The sequence below is a fragment of the Ambystoma mexicanum genome, chromosome 4p, assembly GCF_040938575.1.
Source record: "Ambystoma mexicanum isolate Mex_15411 chromosome 4p, UKY_AmexF1_1, whole genome shotgun sequence".
Classification (NCBI taxonomy): Eukaryota; Metazoa; Chordata; class Amphibia; order Caudata; family Ambystomatidae; genus Ambystoma; species Ambystoma mexicanum.
The window spans coordinates 43,769,085-43,788,605 of NC_090927.1; the positions used below are offsets into that span (position 1 = coordinate 43,769,085).

Below are 19,521 nucleotides of genomic sequence, written 5' to 3' on the forward strand. Positions count from 1 at the left end.
AGCCACATCCCACCCTCACTGCCCACCCCCAACTTGCAGTGTGAATCCCCCACCCTCCCCCGCAGGTGTCTCCAGCTAGCCCGACACTCCCAAAAGCATGGAGGTCGGGGGGCGAAATCCAACAGGGATGACACCCTTCCCGTGCCCAACAGGGGCACCAAAGCAGCGACAACCAACAAACCAAGAACATTGCAAATGCAGCGAGGTGTGCTGTAGCCGTGTGGGCGGCTTTGTGGACAGATATGTAGGACAGCAACGCCGTCAGTAGCAGGTTCTGCGGTAACCGGATCAAAAGACAGGCCTCCGTAGCCAGCCGAGCACCTCGCCCGGTTAGGCGCTTAGGGGGCCTGAAACCATAGGACTGTTGTGAGTCGTTTCAATGATCACGTTCCGATTGAAGGATAACCTGGACAAAAAAGAGATAGCCGATCAGTGTGTGGCATCGGCTCAGACAACATCAGCCGGAGCTCCCGCCGGGTTGGGAAGCGGCAGGTGCGCCTCGATGAATTTCACCGCTTCCTCTGGTACAGTGAAGAAGTACAGTTTCCCATTATGTGTGATTTTGAGACGAGCTGGAAACAGGATAGCATAGGGGACATTCCGTTCTCTGAGTAGTTTCTTGACTCCAATGAAGTGGCGCCTCTCTTGCTGGACCGCTACAGAGAAGTCCGGAAAGATTCTCACTGTGTGTGACTCGAAGCGCAGATCTCCCTTCTCTCGGGCCAGGCGGAGGATAAGATCTCTGTCTCTATAGTTGAGAATCCTGGCTATGATGGGTCTGGGGATGTCACCCGGCCTGGGTCTGGGAGACAGAGCCCGATGGGCGCGCTCAACAGTGAAGTATGGGGACATGGCAGGGTCGCCCAGGAGGGTCTTCAACAACGATTCGACCGCGTCTTCCATGCGGCCCTTTAAGGCATTTTCAGGGACTCCAATAATACGCAGATTGTTCCTGCGGGAGCGCGACTCGAGGTCATCACACTTTGCTTTCACATTCCGCATATCTCGAGCCAGTGACGCCACAGTATCCTGTAGCGCATGTATAGCATCCTCGTTAGTTGATATACGGTTTTCAGCGTCCGTGATTCTGGTCCCCGCCTGATCCACCCGTGTCTTTAAAGAGGCAACATTGGCATTGATGTCGTCAAGTTTCTCGTGAAAGGAAGCAAAGTTTTTTGCCATAGCTTCCATGATCGTGGTCAGGTCAGGGGCCGCAGGAGAAGGACAAACGTTGATCTCCAGCTCCTCAGAAATAGGTAAGTCCTGGTCAGCCTCCCCCCTCGGGACAGCTTTAGCGAATCTATCCATGGCACCCCCCTTGGAGGACCCCTTGATCTTGCTAGGCATCGTGGGTTGGTGCAGGTAGTGGTCCCAATAACAGAGAAAAGAGTGCGGAGCCTATGCCTGGGGGGAGAACCGCGGTCGCAGAGGCTTCCCGGGGTAAAGGAGATCAGGGCTCAGCGGTGGCTGATTAGGGTGTGTTGGTGTTGGGCAGCTCCCAAGGTCCACACCTTGGAGAAGCCCGGGCCGCAGAGGCAGCCGACCCGGGAAACGGATCCAAGGGGGGGGCGCCGCAAGGAACCCCCCCGCCACACCGCCGGCACCACAAGCAAGTCACTAGCGGGGACGTGGTGAGCAATGTCCACTTCGAGTCAGCAGGCAGCGGTGTAATGATGGGTCCTCCAACGGGCCGCAGTCCGCCCAGGACGGGGGGGAGGGGCCGGGCCAGCGCCGCGGCTCCAACTATGGCGGCGAACACAACCGCAGCGGGGATGTAGGGCCCTCAGGCAGCCGCCTCTTACCTTCCGGGGGCGCACCCCCCGATCCTCCAGCAAGGGACCGCAGCGGAGATCCGCCCACAGCTCCGGCCGCGAGCTCTCAGTCGGGCCGCTCCCCGGGGGGGCCAGGCACAGGACGCCTGGAAGCCGCCGGGGCTCCGATCGGGCCGCAGTCCGCCCGATCGAGCGCCCGGGAGAGGTGCCAGGCCCTGGGAAGGGGGAGGGCCTCGGGCCGACGCCGCGTACACCGCGGGGGAGAGGGCCGGAGTCTGGCCGCCCGATCCAAGACCCCGCACTGGATCACCCGGGGTCGTAGAGGAGCCGGAATTTCACCAGGCAGAGGCGCTGAAGCGCTGGGCAAAAGTAGTGAGAAGATGAGCGTACAACGCACAGTGTAGCCGCAGATGTAGAAGGATATCGCCCAGTCCCACACGGAGCTCAAGAGCTAGGCAGCCATCTTGGGCTGCTCCACAGCGCCACCCTTTTTCCTCTCCTCTTATACACCTGCAACCACTTGGCAGCTTGCAGGTGTCAGCTCTCAATTGGACTTGCCCGACTGTAGTTAGAGAGACATGCCTGACATGCCTGACCTTCACAGTATTCTGCAGGCATCCTCCTTGTCCCAGTACTAGAGTGCTGAAATGAGTTGCTAGTGTTCACTACTCCTATTCACCTCTTCCTCATCCCAGTACTGTCATAGGTAAAGTGTTAGAAAAGGAGGGGAGTTACTTTACAATAGTCCATAACAGCCAGGGGAGGGCTAGGTTAGTTTTCAGAATTAAAAGGGGGATACCATGTCTCTCCTGTGGGTACCCCACTCCCAATCCCCAAGGACCCAACTCCCTCGCTTCTCTACCCCCAAGGTTAGGATCCAAAAGTGATGGCCTTTCCCTGGCCACTTGAGAAGAGGATCCAGGGGGAGTAGGTGTGTGGATACCCTCAGGTTTCATCACAGAGGAGAGTGTCAAAACCTGTGCCAGAGCTGGCCATGAACCACGTCTCAGTGAGAGCGAGGACGTCATAGGTTGAGATCTACAAGGAGGTGGCAGATGTTGCCACTTTTGAAGGTCTTCCGAGGAGGGGTACAGGAATGAGGTACACTAGTCGGTGGTGGCAGAGGGGTGGCAGAAGGAGGAGTGGCACGAGAAGGGCATAGGGTGATGAGAGACAGAAGATGCCTATCAAGATGGAGGAGGTTGGGCATTGTCAGATCGCTCCACTCCAGAGTATCTTCTGGCGTAATAGAGTAAGCCGGCTGACGAGGTGCGGTATTTCTGGTTATGAAATTGTATTAAATAAAGTAAAAAACATTTCTCCCTCCTTCGAGGGGGGCTGTCATGATGCCTACCCCCGGGGACCCAGACCAAGTCCAGCAACCCCGGAAGCAGGCATCAAGTTATTCCAAGCAAGCCCAACAACCCCTGCTAGGGGCTATTTGGGTGCAGTCCTGGCGTCTATGGCGCCAGGCTCATATGGAAAGTCAGTCCTGGCGCCATAGGCGCCAGGCTCATAGATTAAAACTTACCTGATGCAGACCATGCTGCAAGAGCACCAAGCCAAAAGAGGCTTGGAAGGGACTACTTTACCTAGGGACTATTCTTTTACTCGGGTGGGGCTGGGGAGGAATACTTACCTGAGACTACTTTGGAGGCTATTTAAACCACGCCCGAAGAGCAGCACACGCTTCGCCTTATTCTGCATCCAGCAGCGTAACTCTCACCGTGCCTGCAAGTCTGCATCCAGTCTTCTGCCACGCCCGCCTCGAGTCTGGAGCTCCTAAAAAAGGGAGAAAGAAGGAGAAAAGGTTAGAACAAGAGCAATATCTTTGATCCTTACCTGAATTCCCGATCCATCGCGCCTTCGAGCTGGAAGAAAGAAGTTGTTTTAAGCGCGTCGCCTCGCCTGCTGCAGCGCTGCGCTGAACTCACCGGCCTTCGCAGCATCTTCACATTCCACCGCATCCTTCTGCATGTTCCCGCCGCACTCCGGCACCTAAGGGGAAGACAAGAACATCAAGGTGAGCCAAGGGAATACACAGAGGCAATATTAGTTACCCCCCATAGACTTACCTGATTTTACCACCGGGGGAATATTCCTCTTCACGGGTCGGCGCAGCTTCCACTGCATCGTCGCCGAACCCGGCCCCTAAGGGGAAACAAAAGGACAGCAAGGTGAAACAAAGGGACAAACAAGGGGAAACCTCCTCACCACAATAGATTTACCTGATTTTACCGCCGGAGGCATTATTCCCCGAGACTTCATACTTTCTCTCAGCACCTGAATAAAGGAGAAAGCAACAGGTTACATATTGACATTATTTTATCGAACTGTGTTGGATAATACAAATCCTTACCTGAATATTACCGGTTGCCACGAGGAACTCTTCAGTAGGGTCAAGCTGCAACCTGCAAGGAATCGGACAGAGTGAAAGTCAGACATTTTAACTCTTACAAACTACATACTTACAGCATCTTGCCGGGAATCTAAAAGTCAATATTGTTCTGGAACTCACCAATTCCTTCGAGCCAGTGAAGCAACTGGTTATCTACGTGCCCCTGCGCTCAATGCAGGATGGAGAGCTCATCTTTCCAAACCATCAGGTGAGACTTTAAGAGGGGACATCAAAGGTGATCAGTGGGGAGAACAGTGGGAGTGGGGGGGGGGGTTAACGCTCAACTCCATGGGTGGTTAATTCCCTTTCTCCATTTGCAGAAGAATATTCCTATGGGCCAAGCAAACAAAGCTAGGTGGGCCAGTCCAGTCTGTCATCTCGGCACTACGCGTCACATTGATGGAGACCGCAGCTGTCCAGTTCAGATCGACGCCCCTGTGGGAGCCAGGTGAGCGTAACAGAACGCGAAGCCTACCCACAAATTCCCACCCGGATGTTATGGATACGTCAGAAACTGACCAATTGGCCCAATTACTAGGGGAACTGAGGGCTGAAGTGCATTCAGCCCATCAAGAAACCAATGTTCTTAGGCGAGAACTGATTTTGTCAAAGGAGCAAACTGATGACCTTGCTAGGCAACTACTGCAAAGCCAGGCTGGACAAACACCCCTACCAGGTCCCGGGGAAATACATCTCCTGTGTCATCGAGTAACCCTGTGCAAATAAACCTACCAGGAAATATTCCATTAGCTCCGCCCAAACGCTTTGCCGGAGATCCCAAAAGGTTTGCCGTGTTTATGAACCAATGCTGCTTGCACTTTTTATGCAGACCTGGAGCCTTCCCAAACGATCAAGCCAAGGTAGCCTTTGTATTGTCATATCTCACCGGCAGTGCAGCTGATTGGTCAATTCCACTAGTTACTCAGGATGACCCAATTCTTCGGGATTTTCAGGGCTTTCAAATGAGCATGGGAAGACTATTTGCCTGGCACTCCCAAGGACAGGCCCTAGATAACAAACTTTTGTCCCTACGACAGGGTAACCAGGACCTTCTTTCCTACATCGCGACCTTTAATAGGTTGATAGTGGAAACTGGATGGCCTGAGGTAAAACGAATCACGTTATTTCATCGAGGGCTTCGAGGAGAACTCAAGGATGTCTTGGCTCAAGTCGTGAACCCACCTCAAGACTGCGCTGAATATATAGACTTAGTGGTCCAGTTAGATCACAGACTTCAGAACAGAAAGGCTGATCGAGCCAAGTTTGAGAATCGGGTGTTGGTCAAAACCCACGCTAACCCCAAAGGAGCAGATGCTTGAGAACCCATGCAAATCAGAGGGGTTAAAGGACCCTTAACCCAGAAGGAAAGAGAAAGGACACGGCTAATGCAATTGTCTCTATATTGTGGAACTTCTGGGCATTTTCTACGGGATTGCCCTGTAAAACCACCCAAGAAGGTGGTAGGAGCTGCTGATAAAAGCCATATGGAGTCAGACTCGGGAAACGGCCACGCCCGACAAGCGTAGAGGTCTGCTTGCTGAGCTTGAAGAAGGATACTCAGACCTTGCATTTCATCATACCAATGGTCCTCGTAGATCCAAGGCAGCCATCGCGTATGCACGCAGTAAGGGCATACATTGATAGCGGGGCCATAGGAAACTATGTGGATTACGAATTGGCTTCCAGGATGAATCTACCTCTCTGGCGAAAAACCACCTCAGATGTCATCACCACAGTCGATGGAACTGAAATTGCCTCTGGGCCTGTAACTCATTCCACCGCAGAGATGACACTATTGGGTCAGGATGGGCATCGAGAGACTATTGTGTTTGATCTAATCAAAGCCCCACAGTTCCAAATAATACTGGGGATACCTTGGTTGGAAAGACATAATCCTTGTATTGATTGGCGAGAGAAGAGAATAACCTTCCCGGATTGTGCACAAACCTGTTACCCAAAGAAAAATCTGAACGCAGGCCTGGCCACAGTAACCACAGCAGTCGTGCAACTACCTCCAGAATACCAAGAATTCCAGGATGTCTTCCAAAAAGAACAGGCAAACACCTTACCACCTCACAGATCGTATGATTGTCAAATCGATCTCATACCCGGTGCACAACCCCCTTGTAGCAGGATCTACGCCCTTACAGAACCTGAGAACCTTCACCTACGACAATACTTAGACCAGTACCTTGCTAATGGCTTCATTCGCCCATCCAAGTCCCCTGCATCTTCAGCTTTGTTCTTCGTGCCCAAAAAGGAAGGTGACCTCAGAACGTACATAGACTACCGCGCATTGAACCAGATAACTGTTAAGTACCAATACCCATTGCCTCTGATCCCTGAACTACTAGACCAAGTGAAGGACGCTTGCATATACACTAAGTTAGATCTCTGGGGGGCATACCATCTGGTACGTGTAAAAGAGGGCGACAAATGGAAGACTGCTTTTCGCACTAAGTATGGGTTATTCGAATACCAGGTGATGCCTTTCGGGTTGTGCAATGCACCTGCGGCCTTCCAATACTTCATGAACGATGTCCTTCTTGAACTCATTGACGTTTGTGTTTTCGTATTTATCAATGATATTCTAGTATACTCCTCTTTGGAATCTGACAATGTGAAGCAAGGTCCGAGCAGCCCTTGAGAAATTGCGCCAGCACAAACTATATGCAAAACTGGAAAAATGCGTTTTTCATGCCACAGAAGTTGAATTCCTTGGGTTTATCCTGACCCCAAAAGGAGTCAGGACGCAAGGAGGTGGACGCAATCCTTAAGTGGCCATCACCAAGTTCAGTTAAAGGAGTACAAAGCATGCTCGGCTTTGCCAATTTCTACCGCAGATTCATCCCGGATTTTTCACATGTTGTACATCCCATCACAGCACTCTTGCAAAAAAATAAACACTTTATGTGGACTGAAGAAGCTGAAAATGCCTTCCAAGAGCTGAAAGCGAAATTCACGTTTGCACCTGTATTAAAGCACCCGCGCCCTGAACTTCCATACATAGTGGAAACTGATGCATCCAGTCTAGCCATGGGAGCTGTCCTGTCTCAAAAGGACCCTGAAACTGGCCAGCTTCACCCAGTAGCATTTTGGTCCAGAAAGTTCTCGGCACCCAAATTAAACTATGCGGTTACCGACAAGGAGTTATTAGCCATTAAATCCACCTTCAAGGCTTGGCGGCACTATCTTCTCGGTGCCAGGCATACCATTACTGAGATCACCGGAACTTACAGTATTTAAAGACAGCCAAGGGGTAATCGTCACGCCAACTCCGATGGGCATTGTTCTTTGCAGAGTTCGATTTCGTGATAACGTATCGACCAAGTTGTAAGAATGGTAAAGCAGACGCCTTATCCCGAATAGGGATGGGAGAGGCAGAAGTGAACCCAGAACCAGTACCTATAATTTCCGAACAAAGGATTCTTGGCATGACTACTCTACAGACACTAGAGGACATTCAGGTAAAGATCCAGCAACTCTTTGATCCTACAGCCCTGCAGGACTGGGTAAAGAAAGGCCCGGACTACTCTGTCACCAATGACCTGCCTTATTACCAAGGGCGGCAATTTCTGCCACACAAGGAACTACAAGAGCTACTCATTTCCCGTTATCATGATACCCTAATGGAGGGGCACCCAGGTATTGCAAAAACTGAAGCTAGAATTAAGAGACAATTCTGGTGGCCCACCTGGCGAAAGGATATTAAATCATTTGTGATGTCTTATGGCATTTGCGCCCAAAACAAAAGTCAAAAGAAAAAACCAGATGGACTCTTACAACCTTTAGACATTCCGCCTACACCATGCCACACCTTATCGTTAGACTTTATTACTGATCTACCCCCATGCAATGGATTTAACACCATACTAGTTATTGTGGATCTTTTTTCCAAGATGGCCCACTTTATTCCTTTAAAGGGATTACCTTCAGCTTCAATCTTGGCCAAGGAGTTCCTCGAAAACATTGTTTGCATACACGGATTTCCATCCGTATTGGTCTCTGACGGGGGCAGTCAATTCATTTCACATTTTTGGAAAAAATGTTGTCAATTGGCGCAAATCGATGTAAGGTTATCGACCAGTCACCACCACCAAACCGATGGTCAAACGGAGAGGACCAACCAGACTCTCAAACAATACCTGCGTTGTATGTTACATCAGACTGAGAGTAATTGGAAAGACATTCTTTGGATCGCCGAATATGCATACAATAATTCAGTACATTCTGGAACTATGCCTTATATGGGCACCATCCTCGAACCTCAGACCTTGACTCACCCCAACACTTAGAAATGCCCGCAGTGGACCATCTGCACGCTACGATTACACAAGCCTTTAAGGAAGCAACTGCACATTTAAAACAGGCGAAAGAAAAATACAAGAAAGATGCTGATCGGCATAGAAGTGATACTCCACAATACCAGATAGGGGACCAAGTATGGTTAGCCACAAAACATATACCTCTAAAGGGAACACGGACCTTTAACCCCAGATATTTGGGAATTTACTCTATTAAGGCCATTATCAACCCGGTGGCTGTCAAGTTGGGCTTACCTGCCAATATGCGAATTCACCCCGTCTTTCATGTGTCACTTTTTTTTTTTGGAAAATCAAATTTTTATTAGGTTTCGCACATGTGTTACAACAATGCAGAACATATTTAAACATAAATAAACAGGAAACCAGTTATAACCCATCGCCCCCACCCCTTCCCATCCCCCCACCCCCCACCAGTTCAAGTTCTCAGTAATTGCATATTTGACGGGTTCCGAAAAGAGCGTAGCAATGTCTACATGGTGTGCACTTAGCACGCCGAAGTCGTGGGCCGAGCTTTGAAGGACTCGAAGTTGGACCAGTGAACGATGGCCCGAGGCCCCCAGGGGGGGTGTTCTCCGGGTCCGGTGCTTAAGATTATACTGAGCGGCCGTATTTTTCAAAGAAGGGGTGCCATATTTCCTCGATGTTGGATCTAGATTCGTCAAGTAAATGCGTGAGGAATTCCATGTCGTAAATGGCCCGTACCTTGGTTAACCATGCTTTTTCCCCGGGCATTCCGGGGTTCTTCCATTTTTGTGCCAGGCAGCACCTGGCCGCCACCAGCATAACCTGCAGCATGTGGTCATGGGTATTTTCATGATCGTCCCCAATGTCAATTCCGAAAAAGAGAAGCCAGGGGCAGGAAGGCCGCTCCACCCCATCTATCCCCTTAATCCATGACAATACCTCCTCCCAGTACCTTTGGACCACCGGGCACCTCCACCACATGTGAATATAATCCCCCCTTTCGGTCCTACACTTCCAGCAATGTGGGTCGTACCCTGGCCTCATTCTAGCAATCCTCTGCGGGGGGTAGTGCCAGCGATGCAACACCTTGAGGGCCTGGTGGCGATACTGGAGTGAGGCCGTGGAGCGATTGGCCCGCCTACACATCTCCCCACACCTCTCGTCGTCGATCTCCTCACCCAGGTCCTTTCCCCATTGTGTGCGTGCAGGTGGAGGGTCTCGTGGGACAGAAAAGAGGAAGAGCTTGTAGAGGCGGGATATTATTCCCTTGGAGCCCCTCGCCGAAAGGAGGAGTTTTTCAAAGTCTGTGAGGTCTCTCCTAAGGGTGTCCCCCCAGGATGGTTCAGTTAGGACTCCCTTAAGCTGGAGATAGCGAAAGGGGGACAAGGTGCCTATCCCCAGGGCCTCTTCCAGATCTTTCAGGGGTAAGAAAGAGCCCCCCACCCACAGGTGACCAGTCCTGCTAAGGCCTGCCTCGAACCACGTCTGGTACGCCGCTGGCTCTGCTATCTTGGCTAGGAAGGGGGGGGCAAATGCAGCTCAATGGGGAGGACCAGGTTGTGAGCCAGCGGTAGTAACCCCCTCCCTCCCTCTATAGGGACCACAGCACTTTTAGAACTGGGTGATACAAGACACTTCTAGGGATCGTCTTCCTCGGGACCCAGAGCCATTCCTCTATGGTGATGGGCGCGAGTGGCCCGTTGTCCATGGCTACCCATTGTTTTTTCGTACCCAGGGCAAAGTGGTCGACCAGGACCCTCAGTTGGGAGGCCCTATGGTATGTTTCAAGGTCAGGGTATCCCACCCCTCCATCCTCTTTCGGTCTGGTCAGCACCTCGTAGGAGATTCTGTCGTAACTTGACTCGTTGTGAAGAATATATGGGCCTCTGTCCCCAAGTTCCACACGGGGAGAAGAAAAATTCACTCCCCGTGCGAGCCTTGAGGCCACAGGTGGTTGTTATACGCCTCTGAGGACCCCAGAGCTGTGGAATGAATTAGGTATTAGTACAAACAAACACAGTACTGTCAAAAATGTAACTGTTATTGAAATAGGTCTTACCCAAGAGTTATATTCTAACTGCCAGTAACTCTGAGGCTGTGGTGCATGGAAGCGTCGGTAATCCTTCAAAGCCAAGACACCAGAAATTCAGCGCTGACTACCACCTGAGGATTCTTGGAAGTATTCTGAAAACTGTGGTAACGTAGCAGTTTGAGGAACTCTGGAGAGCGTAGAATACTTGACAAAGCAGATAAGGGTAATCCAATCAATCCGTGAAACGTGAGCTAAAGTCAAAAGGTCCGTAAATCCAAGCAGAAACCAAACGCCAAATCCAAGGAACAAGAAAACCCAGTCCGTAATCCGTAAGCTTGAGATCTGTAACCAAATGAATCCAACGTGAATCGAAAACGCCAAACAGTGTCGCGAAACAGCTGTGAAGCGATGAGTGATCCAAGTGCGTCGCTTTTATACCTGCTGACTCCTGGTCACGTGAGCGGAGCTCAGGGCACGTGACCGAATGTTCGGCCTAGAACCAGGAAGTAGTTGTCGTCGATTACTCTTGCTCCAGCCCTCTCGCAATCTCCATGGCAGTTGCCAGCGGAAACGAGGGAACAAATAGTATCGCCCTCTGACAGAGCCTGGAAGTTGGTGACGCTTCCCTCGCACCACAGGTAGCGTGTTTATGTGAAGGGCTGACTGTGACTTGGAGATTCTCGCTGTGTTATGTGTCAGAGAATCACTGCGGGTATGAGTGTTCTGTAAGGCAGTGTGCCTGGTGTGCCTGACCTTCCTACTGCGCATGACAGAGCCCCCCCCAATGGCCCACGACCACGTGGGCATGTGGGATGGTCCAGGTGGAACCGAGAAACCAGCCGCAGGGCATGGACATCTGCCTCAGGGATCCAACATCGCTCCTCCGGGCAAAAACCCACCAAGTCCACAAGATACTGGAGACCACCCCTAACCACACGGGACCCCAGAATGTTCGACACCTCATACTCCTCGGAACGACCCACAGAAACGGGTCCCGGGGCAGAGTGAAGACGGGTAGGAGCAGGGCAAGGTTTTAACAAGGAGGTATGAAACACAGGATGGATGCGCCAGGAAGAGGGAACAGAGAGGCGATAAGGCACCGGATTGATCACAGCGGAAATCCTACAGGGACCCACAAAACAGGGAAGTAGTTTGCGACACCCTGGCAATCGGAGGTGACGTGAAGAGAGCCAAACCCTGTCCCCCACAGAATAGGAAGGTGCCACAGCTCTCTGCCTATCAGCCGCAGACTTCGTCGACGCCTGAGCATCGTGAAGATGAGTGAGTGTCTGGGCATGAATAGCCGATGGGTCACGGGCACAAGCAACCGCAGCGGGATTGACAGAAAGTGTGAAATCAGGAACAGGCAAGGTACGGGGATGTTGACCATACAGAACATAAAAGGGAGAAGAACCAGTGGAGGTGTGCAAGGAGTTATTGTAAGCAAATTCAGCAGGGTGTAGGACATTTAACCATGATTGTTGGTGCTGTAGTATGAGACTGCGTAAATACTGTTCCATGGCCTGGTTCACCCTCTCAGTCTGGCCATCCGTTTCTGGATGATAGGCGGATGAGAAACGGGAATCAATGCCCAGGAGACCTGTGAGCACCCGCCAGAACCGAGACGTAAATTGCGGCCCTCTGTCCGAGATGATAACCGTGGGTAGCCCAAAAAGACAGAAGACAGATTTAAAGAATAGGTTGGCCAGGGTTGGGGCGGACGGTATGCCAGAACAGGGAATAAATCGAGCAAGTTTAGAAAAAGAATCCACCACCACCCAAACTGTGTCGAAGCCCTTGGTTCGGGGTAAATCCGTCACAAAATCCATCGACACTGTGTGCCAGGGTCGAGGGGGTACAGGCAAAGGATGTAAAAGGCCCACTGGACGCCCCCGACGATGCTTGCACTGGGCACATATTGCACATGTGTTCACATAGCCCTCAACATCGTGTTTCATGGATGGCCACCAACACCAGCATTTGAGGAGATCGAACATCCTCTTTTGTCCAGGATGTCCATTGATAGCACTGTCATGGGACCACTCCAAAGCAAAGTTGCGGGTCTCCGTTGTTGGTAACCATAATTTGTTGTGGATGAAAGGTAAACCATCATGAAACACTGGATTCCACTCTGAGACTTGTTCAGGATGTAATGAAACCCATGTTCGAATCGATTTCAGTAGTGGTGCAGGAGGTGTACATAGACAAATGACATGTTGGTCTAATAGAGTTTCCGGAAAAACAGGTAGGGAGACTCCGCCAGGGGAACGTGATAGTGCATCTGCCTTTCCATGCGACAGGCCTGATCTGTGTTTGATCTGGAAGTCGAAAGCCGCAAAGAATAAATGCCATTGCACCTGCCGGCTATTGGTACACTTGAGTGAGGCTAAGTCTTGGATATTATGGTGATCTGTGAATACCGTGATAGGAAATCTGGCCCCTAACAGATGATGTCGCCAAACCTGAAAGGCATCTTTTATTGCTAATAATTCTTTTTCCATGACGGTGTAATGGCTTTCGGTAGGGGAACATTTTCGGGAATGAAAGGCCACTGGATGTAATTGACCTGAATAAGGGCAATGCCGGGATAACACTGCGCCAAGGGCAAATGAGGATGCGTCCGCTTCCACTATGAAAGGGAGTTCTGGATCGGGATGTTTCAGAACGGGGGCAGTGGTAAACGCTGTCTTTAATGCATCAAAATCTGTCTGATGTTCTTCTAGCCATAAAAAAGGCACTTTGGGACTGGTTAGTGCAGTCAGGGGTGTTACAATGGAGGAAAAATCTTGAATAAAACGCCTGTAATAATTTGAGAAACCCAGAAAGGATTGTAATGCCTTAGGATTACTGGGCTTCAGCCAATCCAACACAGCACGAACTTTAGAATGATTCATGGATAGACCCCCGGGCGTAATATGGAATCCCAAGAACTCCACACTGTCAGTATGAAACGGACACTTCTCAGGTTTAGCAAAAAGTGAATTTTGGCGAAGACGGGACAGAACCTTGCGACGAGTGTCACATGTTCCTTTAGGTTTTGTGAAAAAATGAGAATATCATCTAAATATACAGCTACACATACATCCAGCAAGTCATGGAATATCTCGTTCATGAACCGTTGAAATCTGGCGGGGGCGTTACAGAGCCCAAAGGGCATAACCACATACTCGAACAGCCCATACTGAGTACAAAAAGCAGTCTTCTATTCGTCTCCGGGGTGAATCCTAAGCAAGTTATATGCTCCACGGAGATAGAGTTTTGTAAAGACAGTGGCGTGACTTAATCTATCCAACAATGGAGTGATCAAAGGGATAGGATACCATTTTTTATGGTGATGGAATTCAGGCAGCGGTAATCCACGCAAGGACGTAAATCGCCCTCCTTTTTGGGAACAAAAAAAATAGGGCTGGCCGCTGGTGAGGTAGAAGGTCGGATGTGACCAATTTCTAGGGCCTTTTGGATGTAATCCTTGAGAGCTTGTTCCTCCGAGGGAGATAATGAATAAATGCGCCCTGAAGGAATGATGAATCAGGAATTATGTCAATAGGACAATCATAAGGGCGATGTGGAGGAAGAATTTCAGAAGAACCCTTATCAAAAACTTCTTGAAAATCTTGATATTCAGAAGGAATGCCTGTTACAACCGCCCCCACCAAGTGTGGCTCTGATAATGAAGAAGAAGTGTCATCGTTCAACGTGAGTTGTGCTATGGCCCCCAAAGCACGTGGAGGTGAATCAATGCCTTCGGGTGTGATGATGCAAAAATTTTGACATATTTCCAACTCAAAATGAACATGCCCAGACTTCCAGTCAATCAGGGGATTATGTTGTTTTAACCACGGAATACCCAATATCAACCCGAACTGTGGTGTCGAACAAAAGAAATCACTTCCTGATGGGTGTTCTGTATATTCATGGTGATTGGGGCAGTTTGTTGTCTGCTCGGACCGGAAATCAATGCCGTGCCATCAACTGCCTGTACAGGTTCTGGGTGTTGCTTGGTAACCAGGGGTAGATTCAATGACTTAGCCAATATTATATCAACATAATTGCCTGTGGCACCTGAATCAATAACAATAGAAACTGTGTGAGTGACCTCTGGAGTGGGTTTCAAAGTAGCCTGTACCACCACTGGCCTCACCCTGCCAAAAGCAGGTATCATTTCCGAGGGAGTGGATGAACTGCTCGATCCGGACCTCGAATCTAGGGTCGAGCAGTCCGAAAAACCGAATTTTTAGTCTTGGGATGCCGAGGACAGGTCTTTACAAAATTAACGTTTAAGCCACAATAATAACAGGCGTTGTCCGTTCTACGGCGTTCTCGCTCGACTTGGGAAATCGGACTGCGGATTCCGCCTATCTGCATGGGTTCGCTACCGGTATCTGTGGAAGAGGAGGTCTGAACTGTACTAGGAAACCATGCTTCATTTTTACGTTCAGAACGCTGTGCGTCTATCTGTAGGGCAAGGTCAACTAGTTCTATATGTTGTGTGGGCAGAGAGGGTATGACAGCCATAGCGTCCTTCATGGAATTACTGAGTCCTCTGTAAAACACCACTGCTTTCTTTGCTTCAGGCCAAGAGGTCTCAGCGGCCAATTGATTGAATCGTGCAATATATTCTATGAGTGAACCCTTTCCTTGGGATAATTCCAATAACTCAAGATCCCGGGACTGAGCCTTGTGTCATGTGTCAAATACCTGAGACAGTTCTGTGACTAGTAAATCAAAATCGTACAGAACAGAACTATTGTTTTCCAATAACGGGTTTGCCCAGGCGGCAGCTGTACCAGCTAGATGAGATAATGTAAATGCTGCCTTTGTGTTGGAATCAGGGAAAGCCTGAGTTCTACATAGAAAATGCAATTTGCATTGGTTTATGAATGTACAAAACTTTCGGGAATCCCCATGAAATCTTTCTGGAGCAGCCAAAGGAAAGGGTGTGGGCACCAATACGGGAACTTGAGGTGCTACAGTGGGAACAATAGGTGGCGCTACTGCTGGTGGGGCCGCCGCCAAATCGCCAAACTCTGGATCAGCGGGTAAGGGATTGTGAGTACTTTGGATGAGGTCTAACCGCTGATGTATGGTGGTATTGGCAGCTGTAATATCTGCCCTTAACACTGTGATTGCCTGTACCAATGCAGCCACGGGGTCGTCGGCTGCGGCCTCCATTTTCAACACAACCCGCGGCTTCACAGTCTGTCGTAACTTGACTCGTTGTGAAGAATATATGGGCCTCTGTCCCCAAGTTCCACACGGAGAGAAGAAAAATTCACTCCACGTGCGAGCCTTGAGGCCACAGGTGGTTGTTGTTGTTTCGCAGGAACAGACGCCTCCGAGGACCCCAGAGCTGTGGAATTAATAAAGTATTAGTACAAACAAACACAGTACTGTCAACAATGTAACTGTTATTGAAATAGGTCTTACCCAAGGGTTATATTCTAACTGCCAGTAACTCTGAGGCTGTGGTGCAGGGAAGCGTCGGTAATCCTTCAAAGCCAAGACGCCAGAAACTCAGCGCTGACTACCACCTGAGGATTCTTGGAAGTATTCTGAAAACTGAGGTAATTTAGCAGTTCGAGGAACTCTGGAGAGCGTAGAATACTTGACAAAGAAGATAAGGGTAATCCAATCAATCCGTGAAACGTGAGCTAAAGTCAAAAGGTCCGTAAATCCAAGCAGAAACCAAACGCCAAATCCAAGGAACAAGAAAACCCAGTCCGTAATCCGTAAGCTTGAGATCTGTAACCAAATGAATCCAACGTGAATCGAAAACGCCAAACAGTGTCGCGAAACAGCTGTGAATCGACGAGTGATCCAAGTGCGTCGCTTTTATACCTGCCGACTCCTGGTCACGTGAGCGGAGCTCAGGGCACGTGACCGAGTGTTCGGCCTGGAACCAGGAAGTAGTTATCGTCGATTACTCTTGCTCCAGCCCTCTCGCAATCTCCATGGCAGTTGCCAGCGGAAACGAGGGAACAAATAGTATCGCCCTCTGACAGAGTCTGGAAGTTGGTGACGCTTCCCTCGCACCACAGGTATCGTGTTTATGTGAAGGGCTGACTGTGATTTGGAGATTCTCGCTGTGTTATGTGTCAGAGAATCACAGCGGGTATGAGTGTTCTGTAAGGCGGTGTTCCTGGTGTGTCTGACCTTCCTACTGCGCATGACAGATTCTGTTTCTTGCCTGACCAGAGAAAGTTGAGGAGGACTCGCTTTGTTTCTTTGAAAAATGTTTTGGAGATCAGCACCGGGAGCATTTGAAAGAGAAATAAAAACTTGGGAAGGATTACCATTTTTATGAGGTTGAGACGTGCCATCCAGGAGAGCCCCGACCTTGACCATCGTTCTATGTCTTTCCGGATTTCTGACCAGAGGGGGGGGGGGAATTGGCCGGGTAAAAGCCCTCGGGATCACTGGTGACCTAGACTCCGAGGTACCGGAATCCGTCGTCTCTCAGCCTAAAGGGGAGCCTGTTAACAAAAGCCATCTCTGAGTCTGGTAAATTACCCCCTACGAACACCACTGATTTCCCCAGATTAACTTTGTACCCCGATAGGTCCCCATAGCACGAGAGGCCATGCAGCATTCGGATCGAGATTGCCCATGGTTCCATCACGAGTGCGTAGATTAGTGGGGACAAAGGGCATCCCTGCCGTATACCACGCTCGTGGGGGAATGTCCTCGACTCGGTCCCATTTGCCACCACTCTAGCGGAGGGGGAGGAGTAGAGCGCGGAGATCCAACCCAGCCACCTCGGGTCCATACCCAGGGTCGTGAATACCTCCCCCATAAAGGCCCAGCTGACCCTGTCGAAGGCCTTCTCCGCATCAAGGGCCAGTAGGAGCGCGCCTTCGTCGCGGACCCCTCTCGAGGCAAGCACATGGAGCGTCTTCCGCATATTATCGGAACCCTGCCTGTTCAAGACAAATCCCGCTTGGTCGGGGTGTACCAGGCGCGGAAGGCAGCCCTCGAGTCTGGTGACCAGGATTCTGACAAAGATCTTAGCGTCCAGGTTGAGGAGTGAGATGGGTCTATAAGACCCGCATTCCATCTGGTCCTTGCCGGGTTTGGGTATAACAGCGATGAGGGCCTGCAAAAATGTTGGTGGGATGGACTCCCGATTCCTGATCTGGTTAAACAATTTGCCAGGGGCTTCAGCAGGACGGGTTGGGTCTGCTTGTAAAAATCAGCTGTATAGCCGTCTTCTCCCGGTGCCTTTCCCGCCTTTAGTCTTTTGATGGCGCCCTCCACCTCCTCCTCCGATATCTCTCTCTCCAGGACCTCTAGCTCCATGTCGGACAGCCTAGGCAGAGGGTGTTCTCACAGGTAGGCACGGATGTCCTCCAGTGATTCGCCTGCCTTTTTGGAATAGAGTTTGCTGTAATAGTCAGCAAAACACTCCACTATTTCCTCACGGCCCCCATGAATCCTGCCCACTCCATCCCTGAGACGAGTGACTCCTCTCTCAACCCTGCAGCCCTGAGCCCTCTGCGCCAGTAGGGTCCCCGCCTTATCTCCCCGTTCGTACTACCTCTGCTTGGTGTATCTCATTTTTTTGATAACTTCCCCTATGAGGACCTTATGGAGTTCCTGTCTTTTACCCTGCATCTCCTCCAAGAGAGCCCCTCGATCAACCCCCGGGAGGCCCAGTCTGGCTCGCAGAGCGCCCAGCTCTGCACAGAGTTTACCCTCGATTAGGCCCCTCTCCCGTTTACGTCTCGAGCCCTCCGCTATGAGAAGGCACCTGAAAGTGGCTTTCGCGGCATCCCACACCATGGATATATCCGTCTCACCGGTGTCGTTAGTCTCAAAGTAGGCCAACATTTCCTGTCTCATGAAATCTCGAAATACCGGGTCCCTGAGAAGTGTATCATTACAACGCCATCGAGAAGATCTTGGGGAGATGGGCAGTGACCAATTTGCTATGAGCAGTTCGTGGTCCGACCAAGTTATGGCTTCCACCTTTGGCTATTGTGCCACCCCGTTCCCTTCTTCCGAGATTAACAAAAGGTCAATTCTGGTGTAGGTGCAATGAGGGGGTGAAAAAAAAGGTGTACCCACCCTTGCTCGGGTTTGCTTTTTGCCAAACGTCCACCCAATAATGCTCTCTCAGGAGGGCCTGCAGGGCCAGATTGTCCTTGGAAATGCCCCTGGGTGTCCCCCCTCTCGCGGACCACCAGTCAAGCCTCGGGCCCATTATAAGGTTGAAGTCACCCCCCCAGTATCATGGCTCCCTCTGCCCACTCATCCATGACATGAAAGACCTGGGTGAGGAAGTGTATTTGTTTTGAGTTGGGCGCGTATAGAGTGGCCAGGGTAACGCGCTCTCCCTCACAGGTTACCTTAATGCCCAGGAAACGACCACCAAAACCCCTCTTGGTTTCTATATCTGTAAAACGGAACGCCCTGCTCAGGAGGATTCCCACCCCTTCCTTCCTAGAACTTCTATGTGAGGCCCAGTAATTGCACCCAATGTCTTTCCCCTTGATCTTCGATTCCCTGCCTTGCCTGTAATGCGTCTCCTGTAGGAAGAGAACCGTTAGGTGTTGCTTATGGAACATATTACTCGTGAGAGATCTCTTATTCTGGCAGTTAAGGCCCTTGACATTCAACGTGCCTATCTTTGCTTCAATTATTGTCAGTTTTTGTTACGCGCACTGATATCTCCTCTAAGTGACTGCTACTCAGAGCCCGTTGCAAAGAAAGTGTCCATAGTTTGAGCTGGTTTCCCCTTTCCCCTCGAGCCCCACAAGGGGCACCCCTCCTCCCCCCGTACCCCCCTTACCCATTTTTTGGGGCGTTGCCGCCGGGTCCCCGGGTGGGGATGTGACTGGCAACGAACCACCAGGGTCGCTTCCCTGGCCCCGGGAAAACATTTTCTTAGGTGTAGCGCTTTCCAACATGCCTCTCTTCGTTAAGTACCGGCCCTTTCTGATCCGCAGTGGTGAACTGGCTGTAGTGTCTCCCGAGCCAGGCACCCCCCGGCCTTAGTACCTGATTGTGTCCCTTCGCCCCTGACGGGGCGTG

At 50.6% G+C, this 19,521-nt stretch overlaps 1 protein-coding gene across 2 annotated transcripts in view; it reads left to right on the forward strand.

Annotated features, from left to right (window-relative positions):
* Positions 1-19,521, forward strand: part of LOC138452951 (zinc finger protein 271-like) — a 123,848-nt gene that overhangs the window by 77,838 nt on the left and 26,489 nt on the right. The gene's annotated exons all lie outside the window — the stretch shown is intronic.